The following is a 24244-nucleotide window of genomic DNA, read 5'->3' as shown; positions in this document are numbered from 1 at the left end:
ACCTGTCCAGGTCAAGGCCAACATTAAATATCTTGGCCTGGTCCTGGACAGGAAGTGGGATTTCAGGGAGCATTTTGTCCGACTTGCTCCCCGAATTGTAGGCGCGGCTTCCGCTCTGGGCAGGCTCCTGCCTAACGTGGGTGGACCGAGAGCCCCATGCCGCCGCCTTTTCGCGGGGGTTATAAGGAGTATGGCCCTATATGGGGCCCCGATCTGGGCGGACCGGCTGTCGAGCGACAATAAATCCCTGCTCCGGCGGCCGCAAAGGGTGGTGGCCCTACGAATAATTAGGGCCTATTCTACAGTATCCCATGCGGCGGCATGTCTTCTTGCCTGCACCCCACCGTGGGAGCTCGACGCCAAGATCCTGGCGGAGAGATATGTGTTGAGGGTGGAGGCAAGGGCTCGAGGAGAGCACCTAGACCCAGAAGCGGCAGAGCGGGCAGACCGGGAGGCTAGGGTCAGACTCCGGGAGCTATGGGAGGCCAGCCTGGAGGACTCCCCCTATGGAACACGCACCATAGGGGCAGTCCTCCCTCATATAGAGGAATGGTTGAAGAGGAAAACACGGGGCCCTGTCATACAGGGCAACGCAGGTGGTGACCGGACACGGCTGTTTCGGTCACTACCTGCACCTAATCCAGAGGGAACTAGGGCCCCAGTGTCACGAGTGCGGCGATCCTGATGACTCGGCCCAACACACCTTAGAAATGTGCAGTCGTTGGGAGGAGGAGCGCCGCACTCTAATGAGAGCCATAAGGACGACGGATCTCTCGCTGCACAGTGTCGTTGCAGCCATGCTGGGCAGCGAGAGAAAATGGAAGGCAGTAGTCTCCTTCTGCGAGGAGGTCATCTCGCAGAAGGAGGCAGCGGAGCGGGAGCGCGAAGACGCGGCCGACGCGCCCCCGCTCCGGCACAGACGAAGAGGGAGGGCACGCGCGCAGTACGCTGCCGCGAATCGTGCCCTCCCTCGGTAGGGCCAGTGGGTTGGGGCCCACATAGCACGGCCCTACACGTCTGGGGGGGGAATCAGAAGCGTCCCTGATTCTCCCCTCCATTGGTGCGGGTTCCCCGGCCTAATGCCGGGAAGAGACGGGGGGCATGGTGGTAGAATGAATGCGCGAGCCCATCATGCCCCCACTAAACGTTTGAGAGGGTGTGACGCCGGAGTGAGGTTTAGTGGGTATTCTCTCTCGCCCCTCCCTCGCTAGGAGAGAGGGCCGAGAGAGCGAGTCCCACATACCCTCCCCATATGGCCTTCCCACGGTCGGGGAGAAATGCGTAAAGGCATTCCTCACTCCGTCAACAAAAAAAAAAAAAAAAAAAAAAAAAAAAAAAAAAAAAAAAAAAAAAAAAAAAAAAAAAAAAAAAAAAAAAAAAAAAAAAAAAAAAAAAAAAAAAAAAAAGGTTAGGTTAGGTTAGGTTAGGTTAGGTTAGGTTAGGTTAGGTTAGGTTAGGTTAGGTTAGGTTAGGTTAGGTTAGGTTAGGTTAGGTTAGGTTAGGTTAGGTTAGGTTAGGTTAGGTTAGGTTAGGTTAGGTTAGGTTAGGTTAGGTTAGGTTAGGTTAGGTTAGGTTAGGTTAGGTTAGGTTAGGTTAGGTTAGGTTAGGTTAGGTTAGGTTAGGTTAGGTTAGGTTAGGTTAGGTTAGGTTAGGTTAGGTTAGGTTAGGTTAGGTTAGGTTAGGTTAGGTTAGGTTAGGTTAGGTTAGGTTAGGTTTTTTTTTTTTTTTTTTTAAGGTTTTCTGCGTCGTTTGTAGACGCAGGGCCCTCGCTAGTAATACGGGCGACCCTGAGTCCGCGGTGACATTTGTGATTGTTATTGGTGGTTTTTAGATATCGAATTTGGCATCACTATCTTGGTAATAGTGATGCTCGTCATTTAAACTCGATTTTCTTTTTGTGTTCAAGCTATGGATATAAGGTCCCCGCAGATATACGGGCGACAATATATCCGATGATGATTGTTGATTTAACAAAGATAGTTTTGTTGAATAATCATTACTCGGAATTTACTATTATTATTATTATTAAAACAATTTAAAGAAGATTTAGTGAATTTACAAGGATGTTGTATCAAAGGCGCATTTTTTAACTGTGTTGTTTTATTTTAATGTTTAATCATACTGGATTCTATTGTCTATGGTTGCTTTGACTGCTGTAATACGTGGGCATTTGTGGTCTATTGCGGTATGGTTCATTTCATGCTTAGTGTTGTATTTTTTGTTGTGTTGCTGGCAGTTGTAACATGTTGGGTTATTTTGTTTGTTTGGGCAATTCTTATAAGTGTGTGATTGGTCGGCGCAATGTGAGCATGGTTTTGTGGTTGCCTTACAGTGGACACGTGTGTGGCCGAACTGCAGACAACTGAGGCACTGCTTAAAAGGTGAATGTTCGGTAGCATGAACACGCTGGTGCTCGATGTTAAGCCTGCCCAGTGCCATAATGGCTTTCCACGTCGCAGGCTGGCACCTAAAGACCGCGTTGTACAAATTTCCATTCCTGTTGTTTGTGACGAAACACAACTGGAGCGCATGTTCGTTGCACAGGGTTTCCTTCACCGATGGGTTCTGGGAGGAGATGATGTGTATAAGTTCTTCCTTGACGGTATCCTTATATATCCCCTTCAGAATCACCATCGGTGAGAGGGTCCTGGCCGGCTCAGCTTTAATTGTTGTGTTGGTCAGCCGGTTGATTGTTTCGTCACGTTGTTTCTCGTCTTCAAATTCGATGCGGATCTTGTTGTTGGTGATGGGTTTGACATTCATGGGAGCATAGCTGAGGTTTTTGAACGAAAGTTTGCTACGCAAGGTGCCCATGGCCTCGGTAGTTGTTTTGGAGTTTTCCACCGTAGCTATGAGAGCAGGGTGGGTTTTAGGTTTGTTAAGTGCAGGCGCTGGCGTTTTTAGCTTTTCACTATATGTAGGGCGACTTTGTTCGACAGTGCAGCCCGACTCTGTCCTGCCGATTGTATTCTTGACCAGATCGCTAAGAATCTTTTGTTCCTCGCGAATCTGGTCAAGTTGCACTTGTACAGAATTTATAATGTCCTGATGCACTGGCTCAGGAGGTCTGTCATCAGGGTCGGTTTGGACCCCTTTTGACGACTGGTCTGTGGGGGTAGGTGTCTGCAGCAAAATGTTCCGGATCTGCGCACGCATCTGATTAGCGTAACTCGCGAATATTGCCGGGACATTTTGTGCAGAGATTTTAATTTGCCGCTTATTCTCGACAGTTATGCTGCGATGAGTTTTGGTAGTCTCCAGGTTTTCGAGGATCTGTTTACACTCGAACTCTAGATCGCCGGCTAACTCGTCGATCAGCTCCAACACCGGGTGAATGTTGTCGCGCGCTGGCGACGGAGGACGTGCTTGCTGGGCAGGTGGGCCCGGCAGTGTGGTGGTGAAGAGATCTCCGAAGTTTTCCGAAAGATCCAGGTTGGTTAGACTTTCAGAGCTCATTTTTAGTGATTATTGTAGCTACGGTGAGGTTAAAAACAAATAATGTCGAGTTTTGAGAAACTGAAAATTACAGAAATTCAGCAACAGCACGTCGCTAAGAAAAAACTAATAATGAGAAAAGATAGCTCTTAAAAGGCACTATAAGGAATAGTAAACAACAGGAATTTACAATAAGCCAAAATGAAGTTATGAATTTTAAAGTCAAAAATTTTAAAGAGCCAGAAAGTGTTTTTTGAAAATTTTATAAGAAGAAGATATTGGAAATGACAAAAACTGTTAAGAACTATAAAGGAACAATTAAAAGGAAACGATGGACACTAAAAAGAAGAAAATCGGACAATTAGGAGAAAAGATATGAATTTTCAAAGTTTGGGAATTTTTGAAGATAGTGTGAAAAAGGGGAAAATGGAGATATCTCCGGAACCAGAAGGGTCCCGAAGGTCGGGATAGTCTTAAATGATAGAGAAAAATTAGGAGAGCATATATTCCGAAAATCAGGTAAATGCGGGTATATTAAGTGTATTTGCGAAGGCTTGGTTAGGTTGGTTAGGTTAGGTTAGGTTAGGTTAGGTTAGGTTAGGTTAGGTTAGGTTAGGTTAGGTTAGGTTAGGTTAGGTTAGGTTAGGTTAGGTTAGGTTAGGTTCTGAGGTGACATGCTTGCGAGCCCCCAGCACCCCCCTTAACGGCATGGACGGAAACGCCGCAGGGGAGGTTAGTGGGTATTCTCCTCCTCTCCCTCTGAATAGCAGAGGGGGTTACGGAAGGAGCGAGTCCCACATACCGCCCCCCCAATGGGCTTCCCTCGCCCGGGGGGCGATGATGCGTAAATGCATTCACCCCTGCGATACCAAAAAAAAAAAAAAAAAAAAAAAGGTTAGGTTAGGTTAGGTTAGGTTAGGTTAGGTTAGGTTAGGTTAGGTTAGGTTAGGTTAGGTTAGGTTAGGTTAGGTTAGGTTAGGTTAGGTTAGGTTAGGTTAGGTTAGGTTAGGTTAGGTTAGGTTAGGTTAGGTTAGGTTAGGTTAGGTTAGGTTAGGTTAGGTTAGGTTAGGTTAGGTTAGGTTAGGTTAGGTTAGGTTAGGTTAGGTTAGGTTAGGTTAGGTTAGGTTAGGTTAGGTTAGGTTAGGTTAGGTTAGGTTAGGTTAGGTTAGGTTAGGTTAGGTTAGGTTAGGTTAGGTTAGGTTAGGTTAGGTTAGGTTAGGTTAGGTTAGGTTAGGTTAGGTTAGGTTAGGTTAGGTTAGGTTAGGTTAGGTTAGGTTAGGTTAGGTTAGGTTAGGTTAGGTTAGGTTAGGTTAGGTTAGGTTAGGTTAGGTTAGGTTAGGTTAGGTTAGGTTAGGTTAGGTTAGGTTAGGTTAGGTTAGGTTAGGTTAGGTTAGGTTAGGTTAGGTTAGGTTAGGTTAGGTTAGGTTAGGTTAGGTTAGGTTAGGTTAGGTTAGGTTAGGTTAGGTTAGGTTAGGTTAGGTTAGGTTAGGTTAGGTTAGGTTAGGTTAGGTTAGGTTAGGTTAGGTTAGGTTAGGTTAGGTTAGGTTAGGTTAGGTTAGGTTAGGTTAGGTTAGGTTAGGTTAGGTTAGGTTAGGTTAGGTTAGGTTAGGTTAGGTTAGGTTAGGTTAGGTTAGGTTAGGTTAGGTTAGGTTAGGTTAGGTTAGGTTAGGTTAGGTTAGGTTAGGTTAGGTTAGGTTAGGTTAGGTTAGGTTAGGTTAGGTTAGGTTAGGTTAGGTTAGGTTAGGTTAGGTTAGGTTAGGTTAGGTTAGGTTAGGTTAGGTTAGGTTAGGTTAGGTTAGGTTAGGTTAGGTTAGGTTAGGTTAGGTTAGGTTAGGTTAGGTTAGGTTAGGTTAGGTTAGGTTAGGTTAGGTTAGGTTAGGTTAGGTTAGGTTAGGTTAGGTTAGGTTAGGTTAGGTTAGGTTAGGTTAGGTTAGGTTAGGTTAGGTTAGGTTAGGTTAGGTTAGGTTAGGTTAGGTTAGGTTAGGTTAGGTTAGGTTAGGTTAGGTTAGGTTAGGTTAGGTTAGGTTAGGTTAGGTTAGGTTAGGTTAGGTTAGGTTAGGTTAGGTTAGGTTAGGTTAGGTTAGGTTAGGTTAGGTTAGGTTAGGTTAGGTTAGGTTAGGTTAGGTTAGGTTAGGTTAGGTTAGGTTAGGTTAGGTTAGGTTAGGTTAGGTTAGGTTAGGTTAGGTTAGGTTAGGTTAGGTTAGGTTAGGTTAGGTTAGGTTAGGTTAGGTTAGGTTAGGTTAGGTTAGGTTAGGTTAGGTTAGGTTAGGTTAGGTTAGGTTAGGTTAGGTTAGGTTAGGTTAGGTTAGGTTAGGTTAGGTTAGGTTAGGTTAGGTTAGGTTAGGTTAGGTTAGGTTAGGTTAGGTTAGGTTAGGTTAGGTTAGGTTAGGTTAGGTTAGGTTAGGTTAGGTTAGGTTAGGTTAGGTTAGGTTAGGTTAGGTTAGGTTAGGTTAGGTTAGGTTAGGTTAGGTTAGGTTAGGTTAGGTTAGGTTAGGTTAGGTTAGGTTAGGTTAGGTTAGGTTAGGTTAGGTTAGGTTAGGTTAGGTTAGGTTAGGTTAGGTTAGGTTAGGTTAGGTTATAGGGTTGATTCTCGGTAGATTTTGTTCAAATTTGGTACAGGGGCTTATTTTGACCTTATCTTTCTATGGTATTTCGCGCTTGCTCAGAATCGTCCTGGGTCTGGGACCTCCCATACATTTTTTTTGAAAATTTTCAGTTTTTTGTTTTTTGCGAAAAATGTATTATATTTAGGCACTTGGTTTCCTAGCTACCCCAAAATTTCTCTAATTCTGCATCGAATGACACTTTTTTCAAGAAAATCGGTTAATAAATAAAGATTTTAGACCCGGGTTAGATTATTTTCGCACATTTTTTTGAAAAAAAAAAGTTGTCCAAAAATTCTGAAAAAAATTCTATCTATACATTTGCTTAAATTCTGATATTACTAACGTAATATCTGACTGGTCGAATCTGAAGTCCATTTTGCTCTATCTCTTACCGTTTCCGAGATATAGCGTCCTAAAGTTGCGAAATTTCTTAAAACATTGCTATTCCTGTTTATGCGGCGTCGTTGAATTATTTGTATGGAAATAGTGAAATCCGACTCACACTTGACCCTTTTTCATAGAAATTGGATTTTATGTAATTATGGGTGAGTTTTTAGAGTTTGTATGTTCATATTTGGTACATAGTGACATGGCATAGTCTATATTGACATGATCTGTCAAACTGTTAAATTTGACAGTTTTTGAGAAAAAGTTTCACATTTTGTCATAGTTAAATAGAAATTGTCATTGTTAAGTATTTTTGACCAAAAGTGTCATAGTTGATGTATTTTGACAGTTTATGTAAAAATCTCGAAATTTGACAGTTTTAACAAAAATGTTTACTTGGAATAGCTATACAGCTGTATAAGATGACATGACCAAGTGCAAATTGACAAATTTTATCAAAACTATCATTTTTACAGTTTTTGAGATTTATATTGAAATAAAGTTATTTTTGAGTATAAGATGATATGATCAAGTGCAATTAAAGTGATTGGGGCAAGATTGAAAATATTGACAGTTTTTTGCCAGATTTGGTTCGTGCTTAGAAAAATAGTCATATTATTGTATGAGATGACATGGCCAAGTGCAAATTGACAGATTTAGACAAAATTGTCATTTTGACAGATTTTGTTCTAAAATGACATTTTGACAGTTTTTGACCCAAAATGTCATTTTGAGTTTTTGACACAAAATGACATTTTGACAGTTTTTAACCCAAAATGACATTTTGACAGTTTTTGACCCAAAAAGACATTTTGACAGTTTTTGACACAAAATGACATTTTGACAGTTTTTAACCCAAAATGACATTTTGACAGTTTTTGACCCAAAAAGACATTTTGACAGTTTTTGACACAAAATGACATTTTGACAGTTTTTGACACAAAATGACATTTTGACAGTTTTTGACACAAAATGATATTTTGACAGTTTTTAACCCAAAATGTCATCTTGACAGTTTTTGACCCAAAATGACATTTTGACAGTTTTTGACACAAAATGACATTTTGACAGTTTTTGACCCAAAATGACATTTTGACAGTTTTTGACACAAAATGACATTTTGACAGTTTTTGACACAAAATGACATTTTGTCATTTTTTGACACAAAATGACATTTTGACAGTTTTTGACCCAGAATGACATTTTGACACTAAATGACATTTTGACAGTTTTTGACACAAAATGACATTTTGAGTTTTTGACCAAAAATGTCATTTTGACAGTTTTTGACAAAAAATGTCATTTTGACAGTTTTTGACACAAAATGACATTTTGACAGATATTGACTGACAATGACACTTTGACATGCTGACAATCTGACATTCTGACATACTGACAGTTTCACAGTAAACTCGGTTATGGTGAAAATTTCAAAACTATTTTACACAAAAAGTAAGCATCACAAGTTTACAGAAATAACTATAATACTATTTTTTAGGGACTATAAGTACTATACAAACAAAAAACTATGGAAAAGTTGGCTAGGAAAAATTTCAATTTTGCAATGATAATTACGTCGATTACGTCGATCGCGGTGCTCCCGCGTTACCGTTATAGGGTTAATTCTCGGTAGATTTTGTTCAAATTTGGTATAGGGGCTTTTTTGACCTTATCTTTCTATAGTATTTCGCGCTTGCTCAGAATCGCCCTGGGTCTGGGACCTCCCATACATTTTTTTTGAAAATTTTCAGTTTTTTGTTTTTTGCGAAAAATGTATTATATTTAGGCACTTGGTTTCTTAGCCACCCCAAAATTTCTCTAATTCTGCATCGAATGACACTTTTTTCAAGAAAATCGGTTAATAAATAAAGATTTTAGACCCGGGTTAGATTATTTTCGCAAATTTTTTTAAAAAAAAAAGTTGTCCAAAAATTCTGAAAAAAATTCTATCTATACATTTGCTTAAATTTCGATATTACTAACGTAATATCTGACTGCCCGAATCTGAAGTCCATTTTGCTCTATCTCTTACCGTTTCCGAGATATAGCGTCCTAAATTTGCGAGATTTCATAAAACATTGCTATTCCTGTTTATGCGGCGTCGATGAATTATTTGTATGGAAATAGTGAAATCCGACTCACACTTGACCCTTTTTTCATAGAAATTCGATTTTACGTAATTATGGGTGAGTTTATAGTTTGTATGTTCATATTTGGTACATAGTGACATGGCATTTTTGACACAAAATGTCATTTTGACAGTTTTTGACACAAAATGACATTTTGACAGTTTTTAACCCAAAATGTCATTTTGACAGTTTTAGACCCAAAATGTCATTTTGACAGTTTTTGACATAAAATGACAATTTGACAGTTTTTGACACAAAATGACATTCTGACAGTTTTTAACCCAAAATGACATTTTGACAGTTTTTGACACAAAATGACATTTTGACAGTTTTTGACCCAAAATGACATTTTGACAGTTTTTGACACAAAATGACAATTTGACAGTTTTTGACACAAAATGACATTCTGACAGTTTTTAACCCAAAATGACATTTTGACAGTTTTTGACACAAAATGACATTTTGACAGTTTTTAACCCAAAATGACATTTTGACAGTTTTTGACCCAAAAAGACATTTTGACAGTTTTTGACACAAAATGACATTTTGACAGTTTTTGACACAAAATGACATTTTGACAGTTTTTGACACAAAATGATATTTTGACAGTTTTTAACCCAAAATGTCATCTTGACAGTTTTTGACCCAAAATGACATTTTGACAGTTTTTGACACAAAATGACATTTTGACAGTTTTTGACCCAAAATGACATTTTGACAGTTTTTGACACAAAATGACATTTTGACAGTTTTTGACACAAAATGACATTTTGTCATTTTTTGACACAAAATGACATTTTGACAGTTTTTGACCCAGAATGACATTTTGACACTAAATGACATTTTGACAGTTTTTGACACAAAATGACATTTTGACAGTTTTTGACACAAAATGACATTTCGACAGTTTTTGACAAAATGACATTTTGACAGTTTTTGACCCAAAATGACATTTTGACAGTTTTTGACACTAAATGTTATTTTGACAGTTTTTGACAAAAATGTCATTTTGACAGTTTTTTGACACAAAATGACATTTTGACAATCTGACAATCTGACATTCTGACAGTTCCACAGTTAGGTTAGGTTAGGTTAGGTTACTGACATTTTGACATTTAGGTTAGGTTAGGTTAGGTTAGGTTAGGTTAGGTTAGGTTAGGTTAGGTTAGGTTAGGTTAGGTTAGGTTAGGTTAGGTTAGGTTAGGTTAGGTTAGGTTAGGTTAGGTTAGGTTAGGTTAGGTTAGGTTAGGTTAGGTTAGGTTAGGTTAGGTTAGGTTAGGTTAGGTTAGGTTAGGTTAGGTTAGGTTAGGTTAGGTTAGGTTAGGTTAGGTTAGGTTAGGTTAGGTTAGGTTAGGTTAGGTTAGGTTAGGTTAGGTTAGGTTAGGTTAGGTTAGGTTAGGTTAGGTTAGGTTAGGTTAGGTTAGGTTAGGTTAGGTTAGGTTAGGTTAGGTTAGGTTAGGTTAGGTTAGGTTAGGTTAGGTTAGGTTAGGTTAGGTTAGGTTAGGTTAGGTTAGGTTAGGTTAGGTTAGGTTAGGTTAGGTTAGGTTAGGTTAGGTTAGGTTAGGTTAGGTTAGGTTAGGTTAGGTTAGGTTAGGTTAGGTTAGGTTAGGTTAGGTTAGGTTAGGTTAGGTTAGGTTAGGTTAGGTTAGGTTAGGTTAGGTTAGGTTAGGTTAGGTTAGGTTAGGTTAGGTTAGGTTAGGTTAGGTTAGGTTAGGTTAGGTTAGGTTAGGTTAGGTTAGGTTAGGTTAGGTTTTTTTTTTTTTTTTTTTTGAAAGGTTAGAGAGTGTCGAGTGAAGACACAGGGCCCTCGCTAGGGATACGGGCGACCCTGTGCCCGCGGTGACATTTGTGAAGATTTCTTATGTTTTATGCGATGCCGGGTCCGGCATCACCATCAGTCAAGAACAATGGTGATGCTCAGTTTAGAGACCCGGCTTTACTTTTTTGATTGGGCTTTGTTGTTGGACCCATGGTCCCCGCATTGGGTACGGGCAGCCATGGGCCCTGGTTGATATTCGTGAATAGTTGGTTGATATTTGTGTAGCTAAAATTGTTATTTGATAAGATTATTTTGAAATTTGTTGAAGTTGTAAAGATTTTATTTTTAAAGGTAGGTTTATTGATTTGGGTTGTTACGATATGTTTGTTTAATATTAGTTGGTTATTCGAAAGGGGACCGCAGTAGTTGTTGATAAAATTCTCGTCGGACGCTGCTGCCCATCCGTCGGTTTTCCCTTAGTCGCCTTTTACGACACCCACGGGACGAGATGGGGTGGTGCTATTCTAACGCCGGCACCACACGGCGGGGTTAGGTTAGGTTAGGTTAGGTTAGGTTAGGTTAGGTTAGGTTAGGTTAGGTTAGGTTAGGTTAGGTTAGGTTAGGTTAGGTTAGGTTAGGTTAGGTTAGGTTAGGTTAGGTTAGGTTAGGTTAGGTTAGGTTAGGTTAGGTTAGGTTAGGTTAGGTTAGGTTAGGTTAGGTTAGGTTAGGTTAGGTTAGGTTAGGTTAGGTTAGGTTAGGTTAGGTTATAGGGTTGATTCTCGGTAGATTTTGTTCAAATTTGGTACAGGGGCTTATTTTGACCTTATCTTTCTATGGTATTTCGCGCTTGCTCAGAATCGTCCTGGGTCTGGGACCTCCCATACATTTTTTTTGAAAATTTTCAGTTTTTTGTTTTTTGCGAAAAATGTATTATATTTAGGCACTTGGTTTCCTAGCTACCCCAAAATTTCTCTAATTCTGCATCGAATGACACTTTTTTCAAGAAAATCGGTTAATAAATAAAGATTTTAGACCCGGGTTAGATTATTTTCGCACATTTTTTTGAAAAAAAAAGTTGTCCAAAAATTCTGAAAAAAATTCTATCTATACATTTGCTTAAATTCTGATATTACTAACGTAATATCTGACTGGTCGAATCTGAAGTCCATTTTGCTCTATCTCTTACCGTTTCCGAGATATAGCGTCCTAAAGTTGCGAAATTTCTTAAAACATTGCTATTCCTGTTTATGCGGCGTCGTTGAATTATTTGTATGGAAATAGTGAAATCCGACTCACACTTGACCCTTTTTTCATAGAAATTGGATTTTATGTAATTATGGGTGAGTTTTTAGAGTTTGTATGTTCATATTTGGTACATAGTGACATGGCATAGTCTATATTGACATGATCTGTCAAACTGTTAAATTTGACAGTTTTTGAGAAAAAGTTTCACATTTTGTCATAGTTAAATAGAAATTGTCATTGTTAAGTATTTTTGACCAAAAGTGTCATAGTTGATGTATTTTGACAGTTTATGTAAAAATCTCGAAATTTGACAGTTTTAACAAAAATGTTTACTTGGAATAGCTATACAGCTGTATAAGATGACATGACCAAGTGCAAATTGACAAATTTTATCAAAACTATCATTTTTACAGTTTTTGAGATTTATATTGAAATAAAGTTATTTTTGAGTATAAGATGATATGATCAAGTGCAATTAAAGTGATTGGGGCAAGATTGAAAATATTGACAGTTTTTTGCCAGATTTGGTTCGTGCTTAGAAAAATAGTCATATTATTGTATGAGATGACATGGCCAAGTGCAAATTGACAGATTTAGACAAAATTGTCATTTTGACAGATTTTGTTCTAAAATGACATTTTGACAGTTTTTGACCCAAAATGTCATTTTGACAGTTTTTGACACAAAATGACATTTTGACAGTTTTTAACCCAAAATGACATTTTGACAGTTTTTGACCCAAAAAGACATTTTGACAGTTTTTGACACAAAATGACATTTTGACAGTTTTTGACACAAAATGACATTTTGACAGTTTATGACACAAAATGACATTTTGACAGTTTTTGACACAAAATGACATTTTGACAGTTTTTAACCCAAAATGTCATTTTGACAGTTTTTGACACAAAATGACATTTTGACAGTTTTTGACCCAAAATGTCATTTTGACAGTTTTTGACCCAAAATGACATTTTGACAGTTTTTGACACAAAATGACATTTTGACAGTTTTTGACCCAAAATGACATTTTGACAGTTTTTGACACAAAATGACATTTTGACAGTTTTTGACACAAAATGACATTTTGTCATTTTTTGACACAAAATGACATTTTGACAGTTTTTGACCCAGAATGACATTTTGACACTAAATGACATTTTGACAGTTTTTGACACAAAATGACATTTTGACAGTTTTTGACCAAAAATGTCATTTTGACAGTTTTTGACAAAAAAAATGTCATTTTGACAGTTTTTGACACAAAATGACATTTTGACAGATATTGACTGACAATGACACTTTGACATGCTGACAATCTGACATTCTGACATACTGACAGTTTCACAGTAAACTCGGTTATGGTGAAAATTTCAAAACTATTTTACACAAAAAGTAAGCATCACACGTTTACAGAGATAACTATAATACTATTTTTTAGGGACTATAAGTACTATACAAACAAAAAACTATGGAAAAGTTGGCTAGGAAAAATTTCAATTTTGCAATGATAATTACGTCGATTACGTCGATCGCGGTGCTCCCGCGTTACCGTTATAGGGTTAATTCTCGGTAGATTTTGTTCAAATTTGATATAGGGGCTTTTTTTGACCTTATCTTTCTATAGTATTTCGCGCTTGCTCAGAATCGCCCTGGGTCTGGGACCTCCCATACATTTTTTTTGAAAATTTTCAGTTTTTTGTTTTTTGCGAAAAATGTATTATATTTAGGCACTTGGTTTCCTAGCTACCCCAAAATTTCTCTAATTCTGCATCGAATGACACTTTTTTGAAGAAAATCGGTTAATAAATAAAGATTTTAGACCCGGGTTAGATTATTTTCGCAAATTTTTTTGAAAAAAAAAAGTTGTCCAAAAATTCTGAAAAAAATTCTATCTATACATTTGCTTAAATTTCGATATTACTAACGTAATATCTGACTGCCCGAATCTGAAGTCCATTTTGCTCTATCTCTTACCGTTTCCGAGATATAGCGTCCTAAATTTGCGAGATTTCATAAAACATTGCTATTCCTGTTTATGCGGCGTCGATGAATTATTTGTATGGAAATAGTGAAATCCGACTCACACTTGACCCTTTTTTCATAGAAATTCGATTTTACGTAATTATGGGTGAGTTTATAGAGTTTGTATGTTCATATTTGGTACATAGTGACATGGCATTTTTGACACAAAATGACATTTTGACAGTTTTTGACACAAAATGACATTTTGAAAGTTTTTGAGACAAAATGACATTTTGACAGTTTTTGACCCAAAATGTAATTTTGACAGTTTTTGACACAAAATGACATTTTGACAGTTTTTGACACAAAATGACATTTTGACAGTTTTTGACACAAAATGACATTTTGACAGTTTTTGACACAAAATGACATTTTGACAGTTTTTGACCCAAAATGACATTTTGACAGTTTTTGACCCAAAATGACATTTTGACAGTTTTTGACACAAAATGACATTTTGAGTTTTTGACAAAAAATGACATTTTGACAGTTTTTGACACAAAATGACATTTTGACAGTTTTGACCCAAAATGACATTTTGACAGTTTTTGACACAAAATGTCATTTTGACAGTTTTAGACACAAAATGACATTTTGACAGTTTTTGACAAAAAATGACATTTTGACAGTTTTTGACAAAAAATGACATTTTGACAGTTTTTGACACAAAATGAGATTTTGTCAGTTTTTGACCCAAAATGACATTTTGTCAGTTTTTGACCCAAAATGACATTTTGACAGTTTTTGACACAAAATGACATTTTGACAGTTTTTGACACAAAATGACATTTTGACAGTTTTTGACACAAAATGACATTTTGACCGTTTTTGACACAAAATGACATTTTGACAGTTTGTGACACAAAAATGACATTTTGACAATCTGACAATCGGACATTCTGACATTCTGACAGTTTCACAGTTAGGTTAGGTTAGGTTAGGTTAGGTTACTGACATTTAGACATTTTGACATTTAGGTTAGGTTAGGTTAGGTTAGGTTAGGTTTTTTTTTTTTTTTTATGAAGTTAAATAGTGTCAAGTTTGGCCTCAGGGCCCTCGCTAATGATACGGGCGACCCTGAGGCTGTAGTGACTTTTGAGGGGTTGTGATTATTTATCCGATGACAGATTTGACATCAAAATACCGAAGTATCGCGATGTTCAATTTGAAAATCTGTTTTTGTTATTGTGATTTTAGCTATGAGACATAGGGTCCCCGCTGTGATACGGGCGGCCATATGCCCAGGAATTTTAGTTTAGTTTAAGATAAATGATAATAGTTATTATAGCTTTTCTCGGAATTACAGAATTACAAAATTTAAATATGAAGAAACCATTTATTGATGAGAAGTTGATGAGGAGTTGAAAATTGTGAATTTATTATATGTATGTTCTGTATTTGTTTAATGTGTGTTTTAATTAGTCATAGGAAATTCTGCTCTCAATGTTGGTTTTCGCTGCGATGAGTCTGGGGCAGGTGTGACTTACGGCGGTGTGGTTGGTATCATGCTGTTTGTTAAATTTTTGATTATGGTTATGGCAGTTGTAGCACTTGGCTATTGTATTACGATTGGGGCAGTTTTTATACGAATGGGTTTGATCCGCACAGTGAGAGCACGGTTTGACTGTTGCCTTGCAGTGGACCCGGGTATGCCCAAACTGCAAGCAACTGAGGCACTGCCGAAATGGAGAGTGCTCCGTAGCGTGTACACGCTGGTGTTCGACGTTGAGCCTTCCCTGTTCCATGATGGCTCTCCAGGTGGCAGGCGGGCACTTGAATACGGCATTGTATAGATTCCCGTTCCGGTTGGTGGTGACGAAACACAATTGGAGCGCTTGGTCATCACACAGGGTTGCCCTCACCGATGGGTTTTGAGAGGCAATTATGTCTACAAGTTGGTCCTTGAGGGTATCCTTATAGATACCTTTCAAAATCACCATCGGTGAAAGGGTCCTGGCAGGCTCGGCTTTTATGTTTGTGGTGTTCAGCCTTTGTAGTGTTTCATCACGTTGGGTTGTATTATCGAATTCAATTCGTATCTTGTTGTTAGTTAACGGTTTAATTTTATTGGGTGCGAAATGTTTCTCTCTGAATGATATTTGGCTTCTGAATGCGCCCATTGCCTCTGCTGATGATTTTGCACTATCCACCGTCGCTACTAGAGCGGGGTGGTTTTTATTTTTGTTAAGAGCTGGTTTCTTGACTTGGTCGCTGTACGAAGGGCGACTTTGTTGGACAGAGCAGCCCGACTCCACTCTGCCGATTGTGTTCTTGACCAATTCGCCAAGGGCTATCTGCTCTTGGCGAATCTGGTCAAGTTGTTGCTGGACCGTCTCAACGACGTCTCGAGCCTGTGTTCCCTGCAGTCCGTCATCGGGGTCCGTCTGCACTCCTTTCGACGACGAATCTGCTGGGGTAGGGGTTTGGTTTAAAATATCCCGTATTTGTGCACGCATTTGCTTGGCGTAGCTATCAAATAGGGATGTAACATTTTTCGCTGCAGTTTTAATTTGGCGTTTGTTTTCTATTGTTACGCTGCGGTGGTTATGCGAAGTTTCGAGATTTTCAAATATTATTTTGCATTCTGCGTCTAAGTCTCCAGCGAGTTCATCTATCAAATCCAACACCGGGTGGATATTTGTGGCGTCGTGGATAGGCGACGGTGCACGTTCTTGCAAAGTAGGTGGACCTTGCTGTGCGGTGTATAGATTATCAAGATTATCTAGATTTAAGTCCAATAAACTATCCATACTCATCTTTACAAATGTTATTTTTCAAATTTTTGAAGTTAAAAACAATAAAATGTGAAATTTTAAAAACTAAAAATTACTGAAATTCAGCAACGACACGTCACTAAGATAAACTAATAATGAGGAAAGATAGCGCCTAAATAGCACTATTAGGAATAGTAAGCAACAGAAATTTAAAATAAGCCAAAATGAAGTTATGAATTTTGAAAGCAAAAATTTTAAAGAGCCAAAAAGTGATTTTAGAAAATTTTATAAGAAGAAGATATTGGAAATGACAAAAACTATTATAGGTTATAAAGAAACAGTTAAAAGGAAACGATAGACACTAAAAAGAAGAAGATCGGACAAATAGGAGAAAAGATATAAATTTTTAAAGATTGAAGATTTTTGAAGATAGTCAGAAAAAGAGGAAAATGGGAATATCTCCGGAACTAGAAGAGTCCCGGAGGTCGGGATAGGTGCAAAAGATGGGGAAAAATTAGGAGATCTTATGTTCCGAAAATGGGGTAAATGCGGGTATATTAAGGTAGTTTGCGAAAGCTTGGTTAGGTTCGGTTAGGTTAGGTTAGGTTAGGTTAGGTTAGGTTAGGTTAGGTTAGGTTAGGTTAGGTTAGGTTAGGTTAGGTTAGGTTAGGTTAGGTTAGGTTAGGTTAGGTTAGGTTAGGTTAGGTTAGGTTAGGTTAGGTTAGGTTAGGTTAGGTTAGGTTAGGTTAGGTTAGGTTAGGTTAGGTTAGGTTAGGTTAGGTTAGGTTAGGTTAGGTTAGGTTAGGTTAGGTTAGGTTAGGTTAGGTTAGGTTAGGTTAGGTTAGGTTAGGTTAGGTTAGGTTAGGTTAGGTTAGGTTAGGTTAGGTTAGGTTAGGTTAGGTTAGGTTAGGTTAGGTTAGGTTAGGTTAGGTTAGGTTAGGTTAGGTTAGGTTAGGTTAGGTTAGGTTAGGTTAGGTTAGGTTAGGTTAGGTTAGGTTAGGTTTTTTTTTTTTTTTTTTAGAAGGTTTGTCCGTGTCTGTTGTAGACACAGGGCCCTCGCTAATGATACGGGCGACCCTGTGCCCGCGGTGACATTTGTGAGGAGCATATATGGTTTTATGATTTCAGATTTGGCATCACTATCTTTGTGGTAAATAGAGATGCTCATTTTAAAAATCTGATTTTGATTTATGATTAAGCTTGTGGACATATGGTCCCCGCATAGATACGGGCGGCCATATGACCATAAATGGATGTTGATTTTCCAATTAACATTTTTACATTTGTATATAAAATAGGAATCATATGACGAAGAAAATGACAGAAAATTATTATTAATTAAGTTAAAATTTCAAAACGGAATTTTGTGCAGTAATTTACTTTATTAAGAAAAAATATATTTTTATTACTAAAATGATGAAATTGACGAGGAGATTGAGAGGGAATACTTGTTAACAGTTAGTTATTTAGATTAGAATGACGCTGTGATTGGTGTAAGACATTATTCGTATTTGACTCGGTTGTCAATATTGGTTTTAGCTGCAGTTAATCGAGGGCATTTTTGGTCTATTGCAGTGTGAGTTGTGTCGTGCTTAGTGTTGTATTTGGTATTGTGGGTTTGGCAATTAAAGCATTTGGGGTTGTCAGACTTGTTAGGGCAGGTTTTGTATGTGTGCGTTTTGTCAGCACAGTGTGAGCAGGGTTTTACCGCCGCCTTGCAGTGGACACGAGTGTGTCCGAACTGCAGGCAGCAAAGGCACTGCTTGAATGGAGATTGCTCCGAGACTTGCACACGCTGGTGCTCGATGTTGAGCCGGCCGAGTTCCATGATGGCTCTCCATGTAGCAGGTTGGCACCTGAAGACAGCATTATACAAATTGTTATTCCTGTTGTTGGTGACAAAGCATAGGTGCAGCGTTTCTCCTACGCCGAGGGTAGCCTTCACCGATGGGTTCTGAGAGAGTATAATCTCTGAAAGTTCGTCCCTTAAGGTCTCCTTATGGATCCCCTTCAGAATCACCATCGGTGATAGGGTCCTGGCAGGCTCCGCTTTGATATTCGTGGTGTTTAGCTTGTTTATTGTAGCGTTTCTTTGGTCCTCGGTTTCAAATTCGAGTCTAATTTTTGTGTTGGTGAGTGGTTTTATCTTTGTGGGGGCAAAGTTTTCGTTTTTGAATGAGACTTTAGATCGTAGGGTGCCCATTGCCTCAGCAGTGTTATTTGCGGACTCAATCGTCGCGACAAGCGCGGGATGAGATTTTGGTTTGGGAGCAGCAGTCTTTTTGAGTTGTTCGCTGTAAGTTGGGCGTCTTATCTCAGCGGTACAGCCCGTCACTGCACCGTCAAGGGAGTTCCTGACCAGTTCGCCGAGAGCCCTCTGCTCCTCGCGAATCTGGTCAAGTTGGCTCTGGACCGTCTCAACGACATCCCGTGCCCGGTCCTGTAAACCGTCGTCAGGGTCAGTCTGTACGCCCATGGACGTGATATTGTTGGGTGGAAGCGCCTCTTTTCTCAGAATGCCATGGATTTCCTTGGTGTAGACCTTGAAAATGGCCATGGCATTCTGAGCGGCGACCTTTATGCATCGTTTGTTTTCCACGGTAATGCTTTTGTGAGTTTTGGACGTTTCAATGTTTTCGAAGATCTGTTTCATCTCGTGTTCCAGGTCGCCGCTGTACTCTTCGAGGAGATCCATAATGGGGTGATTGTTAGCGTTGCGCGCCGGCAACGCTTCCACTGCATGGTCTCGCTGGGCAGATGTGCCCTGCGGTGTGGAATATAGATTCTCGAGTCGCACAGAATCGAGGTCGATTAAATTTAAGTTTTCGGCACTCATTATGAGATCAAATTACTATATTTAACTTAAGACAAATATTTTTGAGCGAGGATCAGAAGATTAAATTAACAATACAATATAAACAATTTAAAGACTAAATCAACCTTAAATAGTGTTTTATAATCAGAAAAAGCAAAAATGTTAGAAATTTAAAACTAAAATGTGCAATTCCGGGTCAACGGGTCAATCGTAAGATGAACCAGATATATGGAGAATTAGCGGTGAAGAAGCACTATAAGAGACAGTTGTCAAAAGAAATTTAGATAAGACCAGTTTCAAACTATAAATTTTTAAGACGAAATTTCTAAGTGGCAAAAAGTGATTTTTGAAAATTTTCCAAGAGAAAGTTGTCCAAATGTGCAAAAACTATTAGAAACTATAAAGAAACAATTAAAAGGAAACGATAGACACCAAAAAGAAGAAGATCGAACAGTTGGGAGAGAAGATATGAATTTCTAAAGATAGAAGATTTTTGAAGATTGTCTGAAAAAGAGGAAAATGGGAATATCTCCGGAACCAGAAGAGTCCCGGAGGTCGGGATAGGTGCAAAAGAAGGGGAAAAATTGCTAGATCATATGTTCCAAGAATGGGTTAAATGCGGGTATATTAAGGGTATTTGCGAAAGCTTGGTTAGGTTAGGTTAGGTTAGGTTAGGTTAGGTTAGGTTAGGTTAGGTTAGGTTAGGTTAGGTTAGGTTAGGTTAGGTTAGGTTAGGTTAGGTTAGGTTAGGTTAGGTTAGGTTCCCCTTCGATTGCTGTCACCTTGCCGTGGTGAAGGGGCTTGCGTGCTCCAACGACCCTCAGGGCTATGCCGGATAGGGCCTCCCAAGCCGGACAGGCCTGAGGAGAGGGGCCAGACTAAGAGCAGCACACGGGGGGCGGCTCCGCGTGTCCCTCTGAAACTAGCAGAGGGCACAGTGCGAGACGTCAGGTCCCAGTGGGACGGAGTTGGCGCTCATAACCAAGAGCTGCCATATGTGGCTTAGTCCACCTGGCGCGATGTTGTGGCTACGGCCACCGTCGGGCAACTCGTAACCCGCACTGAGCGGACCGAGGACCTTTCTCACTGAGAGGAGGGTCACGTGGAGTTAACCACTATAAAAAAACCCCAATCCTAAGGTGTGGCTGGCGTGCCGATGGGATGCATGGCTGGGGGGAGCCCAGTCCCAAACGTCAGAAGGGGAGCATACCCCTTTAAAAATAGCAAACAAAATGAGTGGCCAGAAATGGAATAAACTACCCCAGGAGGTTCCAATCCTCTGTGTCACCACAGAACGGGCAAGTGCCCGCGCTGTGGTGACATGCCGCCCACCGTATTCTGGGGGGGCACACCACTCTAGGACGGACTCAAACGACCATGGCAAATGTTTACTGGACATCGATGCATACGGATTGGTTTTAAGATTGCGCGGAGGAGGGGACGAGGATGATGCGACAACATCTCCAAACCCCCCACCGGTGGAATTCCGCCCTGTCCGGGACAACCGAGGGCGTTTTATAAGCCATGCCGTCCCCGATGGCGAGGACGGAGAGGAGCTGGCACCCGTGGGACCGCTAGAATACGTGCGGACTCCCACACCAATCCCCACGAGGGTGTTCTGTGGGAGGAGAGCTCGTGCCGCGGAGGCCATCCTCTCACCTGGGAGGGAGGAGTTCTTCTCCCCCACAAGGGTGGACAGCCGTGACCTGCCCAGTGGGGGAGAATTCTTCTCCCCCCGAGAATCGGACGCCGACATCGGTGACTCCGAGGTCCCGGCGGAGACGAGCGCCCCGAAGGTGCACACAGAGAAGTCTGTTGCGATAACAGTGCGAGAGTGTCGGGTTTCACTGGAGCGCATCGACAAAGTGAATCCGAGTCCCCACGCGAGCACAACAGTCGGACCCCTTCGTTTACTGGAGTCCGACTCTTCTGTGGCTAGCGTAGAAACGGGGACATCTAAAGGAGGCCACCCCGCCGGTAAGTATTGGCGCAAAAGGGGGAAAAAACGAGCGGCTGGCGAGAGGACCCCAAGCTCCGAGAGCGACCGCGAGTCCCAAAACGGGTCTAGCACACCCACGCGACTTGGGGCTAGGAAATTCCTCAAGGCTGAGCTCCGGGCTGAAAAAGCGCAAGCCAAGCAGCTCGAGTCGGAGAAGGCGCTGATGTCCTTCCTTGCGTCATCCGAAGAGGCGGCGAAGGAGAGAGCTGACCGCCGTGAAAGTGGGCAACTACCTGGCCACGGCCAGGATGCACAAACAATGGTGGCGACCGAATCCAAGGTTAAGGATGCTCTGAGTGCAGTAAAACACGTGATCGCTACGTCAGGTCACCTGAAGGGCACGCACCAGAAGCTCCTGAATCAATCTGTAGCGACCATCAGTGACGCCTTCGAAGTGCTGAGAGCACGCACTGCGACGGAAGAGGTTGCGCGCTTGGAGGCGGCAAACGCACAGCTTACCTGCCAGCTGGCGGAGCTGCGTAGGCAGGTGCAAGAAATACGCAGCCAGCCAGCCGTGGCCACTGACACGGAAATTAAACAGATCGTGACAGAAGCGCTGCGTACGAGCCAGGCTCAATTTGGGGAAATGCTCAACGCTCGACTGGCAGGCATCGAAAGTCGCCTTCTTCCCGAGCCAAGGATGCGACCATCACTGGCCTCTGACCGGTGGGTCGAACAGACGACACCTACGGGAACAAGTGGCCAAGATTTGATTTCCACCCCTGTTCCACTAGGTCCAGCGACGGCAACGAAGACGACACTGGGAACTGAGTCTCAGGCCGCCCACCGTGAAGGAGCACAGAGCGCAAAAAACAAAAAACAAGCGCAAAAAAGTTAGCCTGGCTGCCAAGGAGGCAGCTAGAAAAATACCGCAGGCTTCTACTGCACCTACTGCGCCCACTCCTCCTCTGCAGGATGGTTGGAAGAAGGCGATAGGGAGAAAGGCCAAAAAGACGGCCGGGGGCCAAGCAGCTGACGCTCCCAAAGCTCCACGGAAGACTAAACCAGCCGCGACCAAAAAAAGTGAGCCGCAAGGTCCAGTGCCAGCGCGACCGAAGGGTCAAGCAGCGCGCAAGCGCAAGCTACGGCCACCTCGCTCCACAGCCGTTGTCATATCCTTGCAGCCTAAGGCTGAGGAGAAGGGTATGACCTATAAGAGCCTGATCGCAGAGGCAAAAGAAAAGGTGAACCTTGCTGAGCTGGAGATTCAGTCAGTCCGGTTCAAGGTGGCGGCCACCGGTGCACGGATGCTTGAGGTGCCGGGTGCAGAGAGCGGACCCAAGGCAGACAGATTGGCTGAAAAGCTTAGCCTTCTATTTAGCCCGGAGGAGGTTCGGGTGACGAGGCCCACAAAATGCACCGAACTTCGGATATCTGGGCTAGATGACTCGGTGGCAGCCGAAGACATCGCCGCAGCTATAGCTCAAGCCGGAGGTTGTCCAGACCGGGACGTCAAAGTGGGCGAAATTAAGGCGGACCCCTGGAGCTTAGGCACGGTTTGGGTTCGCTGCCCAGTGGCAGCCGCCAAAAAAGTAGCTGTAGCGGGTAGACTGCTGGTGGGCTGGGTATCAGCGCAGGTCAAAGTACTTGATGCTCGCCCTCAAAGGTGCTACAGGTGCTTGGAAGCAGGCCATGTGAAGGCGAAATGCCCTTCCGCCGTAGATAGGTCTGATCAATGTTTCAGATGTGGTCAGACAGGACATAAGGCGAAGGAGTGCTCAGCGACGCCTCACTGCACCATCTGTGCGGCTGCCAACAAAGACGCTGGTCACGTGGTAGGGAGCAAAAGCTGCTCCGCCCCACCTAAAAGGCGGAAGGCCACGGCTAGTGATGGCTCCCGAGCCCCCTCGCAGCCGACCCACCCACCCACTGCCATCGTGGACGCGGTACAGGAGGAGCCAACATTGACTGAGGACTAAGATGGCCACAAGGATACTTCAGGCGAATCTCAACAGGTCCGCCAAAGCCCAGGACTTGCTGGCCCAAAGCCTGGCGGAATGGCAGATTGGGGTTGGGATCATTGCCGAGCCCTATTCCGTCCCACCCAGGGACAACTGGGCCGGTGACCTGGATAGGCTGGCGGCCATTGTCACCAACTCATCCGCCGGTCCTCTGCCTCTTCATAGAGTGGAAAGGGGCCACGGTTATGTCGCGGCATGGATTGGCGACACAATGGTGGTGGGGGCGTATTTCTCACCGAACCGATCCCTGGCCGAATTCGAACAGTTTCTGGTAGAGGTCGGATCGGTGATCGGCAGAAATCGCCCTGGCAAGCTGCTTGTGGCTGGCGACCTTAACGCCAAGTCCAAATCCTGGGGATCGCCGGCGACAGACGTCTTTGGGGCTGAACTGGAGGAGTGGGCTACTTCGACTGGGCTGATTGTCCTAAACCGAGGGTCATCCAACACGTGCGTGCGGCAACAGGGCGGCTCCATTGTGGATGTCACATTCGCCAACGCTACCCTGGCGCGCTGTGTTCGAGGACTGGGAGGTGCTGGAGGATGTGGAGACGCTGTCGGATCACCGATACATCCGGTTCGAGATCTCCACTCTTCCGGCCAACCCGAGCGGCCTGGGGCGACCCTGGCGAGAAAATGGCCCTCGCTGGGCAATCAAACGACTGGACCGGGATGTATTTGAAGAGGCAGCCATGGTGAAAGCCTGGCTGCCGATTCCCGAGGACCCTGTTGAGGTAGACGCGGAAGCGGAGGCCATAGGGAGTGCAATGGTGGAGGTGTGTGACGCGGCCATGCCGCGTGTCGGCCCGATTCTCCCAAGGCGAAAAGTGTACTGGTGGTCCGCTGAACTTGCGCAGCTACGCGAGTCCTGCGTATCCGCGAGACGCCGGTACACACACTGCCGGAGGCGGCGCATACGAGACGTGCCCGAGGAGGAGCGCCTATACGCCGCATACTCGGTGGCCACCAAGTTGCTGCAGGGGGCAATCGCCAGGGCAAAAGACCAAGCCGAGGAGGAGATGCTGGAGACTCTAAACAGCGACCCGTGGGGGAGGCCGTATAAGATGGTGAGGCGCAAGCTTCGCCCCTGGGCACCACCACTCACGCAAAGTCTGCAGCCTCAACTCCTCGAGCAAGTGGTCAACGCCCTGTTTCCGACGAGGGAACGTCAT

The 24244-nt window shown here is 42.3% G+C and overlaps 1 long non-coding RNA gene across 1 annotated transcript in view; it reads left to right on the top strand.

Annotated features, from left to right (window-relative positions):
- Positions 1–1573: 1573 nt before the first annotated feature.
- The window catches only part of LOC133523182 (uncharacterized), a 75578-nt gene continuing 52907 nt past the window's right edge, over positions 1574–24244 (top strand). Inside the window, exon 1 of the long non-coding RNA XR_009800199.1 lies at positions 1574–1735. This is a non-coding gene — a long non-coding RNA (uncharacterized LOC133523182). The remainder of the gene's footprint in view (positions 1736–24244) is intronic.

Source organism: Cydia pomonella, chromosome 12 (assembly GCF_033807575.1).
Source record: "Cydia pomonella isolate Wapato2018A chromosome 12, ilCydPomo1, whole genome shotgun sequence".
In the NCBI taxonomy this organism is placed as follows: Eukaryota; Metazoa; Arthropoda; class Insecta; order Lepidoptera; family Tortricidae; genus Cydia; species Cydia pomonella.
This window is presented reverse-complemented; position numbering and strand designations above follow the sequence as displayed.